The sequence below is a fragment of the Myotis nattereri genome (genome assembly GCF_964212035.1).
Source record: "Myotis nattereri genome assembly, chromosome: 18".
NCBI classification, from domain to species: domain Eukaryota; kingdom Metazoa; phylum Chordata; class Mammalia; order Chiroptera; family Vespertilionidae; genus Myotis; species Myotis nattereri.
In genome coordinates, this window is record NC_138093.1 from 35,427,756 (window position 1) to 35,433,240 (window position 5,485).

General features: G+C 51.9%; 1 long non-coding RNA gene across 1 annotated transcript; it reads right to left on the minus strand.

Annotated features, from left to right (window-relative positions):
* Nucleotides 1-2,088: 2,088 nt before the first annotated feature.
* LOC308534104 lies at nt 2,089-4,027 on the minus strand. The gene is made up of 3 exons (XR_013997159.1): nt 3,766-4,027; nt 2,884-2,928; nt 2,089-2,590 (listed from the first exon to the last, which is right to left on the minus strand). It is a non-coding gene; the product is annotated as an uncharacterized lncRNA (long non-coding RNA).
* Between the last annotated feature and the right edge of the window lie 1,458 nt (nt 4,028-5,485).

Sequence of the window (5,485 nt, forward strand, 5' to 3'; positions counted from 1 at the left end):
TCTTGCTCTAGACCAGTGGTTCTCAACCTTCCTAATGCCGCGACCCTTTAATACAGTTCCTCATGTTGTGGTGACCCCCAGCCATAAAATTATTTTCGTTGCTACTTCATAACTGTAATTTTGCTACTGTTATGAATCGTCATGTAAATATCTGATATGCAGGATGTATTTTCATTGTTACAGATTGAACATAATTAAAGCATAGTGATTAATTGCAAAAACAATATGTAATTATATGTGTGTTTTCCAATGGTCTGAGGCGACCCCTGTGAAAGGGTCGTTCGATCCCCAAAGGGGTCGCGACCCACAGGTTGAGAACCGCTGCTCTAGACCAAAAGACCCGGCAGACCACTTTTCCTCTCCCCACCTCCAGCCTCGGCCAGAAGTTGTCCAATCCAAGCAAAAAAGAAGAAAAAAAAAGGCAGTCAGGAGGGAGGAACATGTCCCTGTGTGTCTAGACTTTTTCTCCTGAACTCTTCTCCCTTTTCATCTCTCCTCTCTCACCTCCCGGAGCTACACTATAACCGTTCCCTAATGCCTCGCCCACCCCCACCTGCCCCAGTAGGGCTGTTAGTAACAATAGTTTTAAACTCTGAAGGGGGGTCTTCATACATATACTATTCAAAAATGATGGATTATCCAAATTAATTTTAATTGGATTTTGAAACGTATTATTTGGTTTTAGATTTTCAACATTTTTGTTATTGTTATTGGCAGTAGGTTCCCCTTCCTCTTTGTTTAACGGGGGACTGTCAGGGCACATGTGATTCCCCGAGGACCCCAAGCACAAGCTGTGGAAGGACAAGCGGGTCAGGAGTGAAGTGTTAGAGCTTGAGAGTGGCTTGGAGACACCGAGCCCAGCGCCGTCCAATAGACTGCCCTGCCCGTGGAGCTGCTACCGCTGCCCCACCCACTGTGGCAGCCATGGTGCCATTGAAATGTGGCCGGTATGACTGAGGAACTGGATTTTAATTTTATTTCATTTGAATGCATTAATTGTAAATAGCTACCTATGACTAATGGCTGTTAAACTGGCTGGCACAGATCTGAGATAGTGCTACTTGTTTTATTTTATCCCTTTACTTTATTAATGACTGTGACATCAGCCACTTACTGAGCAACTATTGGGTGTCAAGCATTTCCCTAGACTAGCAATTTTTAACCAGTGTGCCCCAAGAATTTCTAAAGCATGCAATACCTGACTCTTTAGTCAGGGGCACTGACCCCTTTTCCCTTAGATTGTCCAATAAAAAATGACAACAGCCAACACAGCAATAGCTGTCCGATCAGGTCATATACTAGGTCATATACTAGGGTTGCATCTTATTGTTTACACTAGAGGCCCGGTGCATGAAATTCATCCACGGTTGGGGGGGGGGGGGTGTCCCTCAGCCCAGCCTGCACCCTCTCCAATCTGGGACCCCTTGGCAGACATTTCTCTCACAATCTGGGACTGCTGGCTCACAACCATTCGCCTGCCTGCCTGCCTGATTGCCCCTAACTGCTTCTGCCTGCCAGCCTGATCACCCCCTAACCCAGGGGTGGGCAAACTTTTTGACTCGAGGGCCACAATGGGTTCTTAAACTGGACCGGAGGGCTGGAACAAAAGCATGGATGGAGTGTTTGTGTGAACTAATATAAATTCAAAGTAAACATCATTACATAAAAGGGTACGGTCTTTTATTTCAATAGTTTTATTCATTTCAAACGGGCCGGATCCGGCCCGCGGGCCGTAGTTTGCCCACGGCTGCCCTAACCACTCCCCTGCCAGCCTGATTGCCCCCAACTTCCCTCCCCTGCCGGCCCAGTTGCCCCCAACTGCCCTCCCCTGCAGACCTGGTCCCCTCCAATTGCCCTCCCCTGCCAGCCATCTTGTGCGAGGGCATGATGGTCAATTTGCATATTACCTCTTTATTATATAGGATTATTATATAGGATTGCATAATAAGGTTGCACTTTATTGGTTAATTCTTGGTACCAGAAAACCTTATAATACAAGTATAGGTAAAATCACTTTTATTTTTTTGTAAATCAATCAAATTTATACTTTTGTCAGATTGGCAAAAAATATATATTTCTTGGTGTGCCGCAGAATTGTAGTAATTAGTTTATGTGTGCCAGGAGATGAAAAGGTTGAAAAGTGCCGTCCTAGATGTTCAGTGTGATCTTGTTTAATCCCCCCAGCAACTCCGGTATCTGTCCAGGTTACAGATGGGGAAACTGAGGCCCAGGAAGGAAAAGGCAGCGACTCCTGGCTCTGGGAGCCCCGCCCCCCTTTCCTTCAGGGTAGCCCGCACGGCCCATTCTTTGTCTTCATCAGACAACTTTCTTCAAATGTCTACAGTCCTTTCCCTCCACATCGTGCTTTTCTGCTCGAGATGCCAAGGAGCTCTGGCGGTTGTGCTCAGTCCTTAGAGGGAGAAGGCACTGGCGACCCTCCAAGCACGGCTGGTTTCGGCTGGTTCCGCCAGCGGCCCGTCTCCATGCTCCCTTTGGGTCCCCACCACAGCAGACAGCAATCCAGGACATTCCTCTGCCCCCAGAGCGCTAGGCAAGCTCCCCAAGCACATGGGACGTTCCAGACTCAGTCCTGGCAAAGGACATGTTCAGAATTTCCCACAATCCATGCGTGTCCCCACCGGCCTCTCACTCCCAGTCCAGGAGGCACATGCAGCTGAGCCTCCCTGGGCCCCAGGAGCACCCTACCCTGGAGCTTTGCTGCCATCCCACCTGCCTCTGCACCCTCACCCCATGCACCTCCCCCTGCCCCCCAGGGAAAGGCTCCTTCCTCCGGAAGTAGTCGCCCAGCTCCTGCTCTCCCACTCCCATTGATTTACTGCTCTCCTCCTCCCCAGACAAGTCCTCTGCTTTGTAGATTCTTACCAGAGTCCGGCTGGCCAGAGGGGAGGGGCCAGGGAGAGGAGGGGCCTGGAGCAGATGGAGAACCGGCCCATGGGATCCCGTGAGAGGATTTGAGGCTGAGCTCTCCTGCCTCTCCCACTCCCAATTCAACACCACAAAGCAGAAGGCACATGCCCCCGCCCGCACCGTGGGCAGACCGAGCCCACAGCCGCTCCATCAGACGGCCATTCGGGTCCTGCTGTGTGCGAGGGGCTGGCCAGGGCACAGTGACAAAGAAGGCTAGGCTGTGTGCAGTGTGGGTGTGGCCGTCCTGCCACACCTCTCTACCTAGACAGCACTCCCCCCCTCCCCCCATCACACAGTCCCCAGACCTATGCCCACAGGAGTCACGCGTGAGAGGGTCTGTGCCTTTCATCCCTGTGTCCCCAGCGGCCTGTGGAGCTGGAATCACCCTGGGCCACGACACTCTCTTCCTTTTCTTTCCTGGACACAAGGAGCTCGGGTTGGGTAGATGGAAGGGACTGGGGCCACCAAGGACACGGGAACTTTGTCTTGTCTCTCCTGTCGCCATAGCGTGTCCCTGACTCTAAAATGGGCCTTGCCTTCCTCCCAACGTGAGGACCAGAGACTACGTCCTTGCATGCGGTTCTTTCCCTCAGTTCTGCACCCCCTCTCGGCACTATCTCCTCTCCTCCTCTGCTGTCCAGTCTGGTGGGAAAGTGGTGCTGCCTGAACAGGACATCGCTATTGCCATTGTTTCATTCTCAAAAGGAGGCAGCTAAGGCATAGAACAGCTTGTCCCTCTCGCGTTGCTGGATTGGGACCCAAGAAGGCATTTAGGCATTTGTAGCTTTTGAGGGTGTGGAAGGAGGGACATCAGCCCAGCTTCATGCAAACACTTACTTGGTGGAATTCTTCCCGGCGGGTTGGTCACAGCTCTCTGCGGGGCCAGAACCAAAGCTGCTGAGCTGGGAGCGAATGACCTTCCACAGGCCGAGAGGACAGCTGGGCCGCCTCAGCCTCTGAAGGGTAGGGGGTTGGGGTGGGGCTCAGCTGGGGAGGCGGGGTCATTAATTATTGCCCTGCCCTACCTCTCAGCACTCCTTCCCCGTGGCTGTCAGGAGAAGGCAGCGTGGAGGTTGCTTGCGGGGAGGGGACTGGAGCCTCCTTCCCTCTCCTATCTGGCTGAGCAGGGCCGCTGGGCAGGAAGGGCTGGGAGAAGGAAGATGTGGAGCTGGCACCCCGAAGCTCCTGGCCCTCCCTCTCTCACTGTCCTTCCCCTCGCAGGGAGCAAACCAAAGCAGGGACGGGGGTGTGAGGGGCCCCAGGGAACTGGGTGGCCCAGTTTTCCACGTTGGGACAGGGTGTGAGGGGCCAATGCCCGCATCCTGCCCATGACGATCTCTGGGCCAAGAACCAGTTTTTAACACTTGAAGGGACATTGTGTTCAGACAGTTAAGGAACGGCTGTCCCAGGAGCGGCATTCGGTAATGTAGCAATGTGAAGGACACGGGAGTCCTGGAGGCCCTGCGGCATCTCTGGGTCACCCAGCCGTGGGGAGGGCCGGGTCACAGGCTGGTGGGGGGGTGGGGGGGGGGACGGGTGGAGGAGGCTGGCGGAGCAGCTCTTTACCAACCAATAAGGCAGAAGTTCCACATTTTCATAACCGGCGTGGCAATGCTGGATAGCCACCCCGGTCACCTTCATTCTTCAGAAGACAAAGGAGATCACAAAGCAAAATAATCAGTTTGAAGATGAGATAGTCCGAGTTAGGGTAGAAGATCAACATGAAGATTCCCCACGAAGTTCCCCCGAGAGATATTCATACACACACATTTACATACATGTACCCACATACATACACACATACACTACACATGTTGCACACACAGACGCACATACATTGTAGACATGTACACACATATAGACATGTCTACACTTATACATACTATACATACATCTAACACATAACACAAACATACATATTACACATACACACATTACACACAGGTACAAATTTACATGCATACACAATAGACATGTACACACATAGACACATGCACACACCATAACACATAGACATACACCACATGCAACATACATACACACATTTACACACCGCGACACTCATTCACACACATTTACACACACAGTCATACAGACACACGAGGCATAGACACATACTTCACGAACAACACACATATACATACATAGACGCACAAACTAGATAACGCACACTACACACATAGACACACGCTCATGCATCACACAGAGATACACACATACACACACACACATTCACACATGCACACACAGACATATGCATAAACACATATAGACACCTAGACACATGTACACGTGCACACAATGAGCCCTGACTAAAGGGGACACAAGCCCTCCCACCCTTCCCGATGCCTTAGGCTTCCCCCTCTCCTGTTACTGAAGAAAAGGGAGGCAGAGGCCAGGGCAGGGGTTAGGAGATGCTACAGTGAGACTCGGGGAAGGACATCCACATGGGGTGGGAGGGAGGAGACCTGGGTCTTATTGGTGATTTCCACCCCTTGGCCCCTGGGCCAGCTCCGAGCTGTCTGCCTGAGGTGCGGGCCCAGGCAGCGCCCAGGCA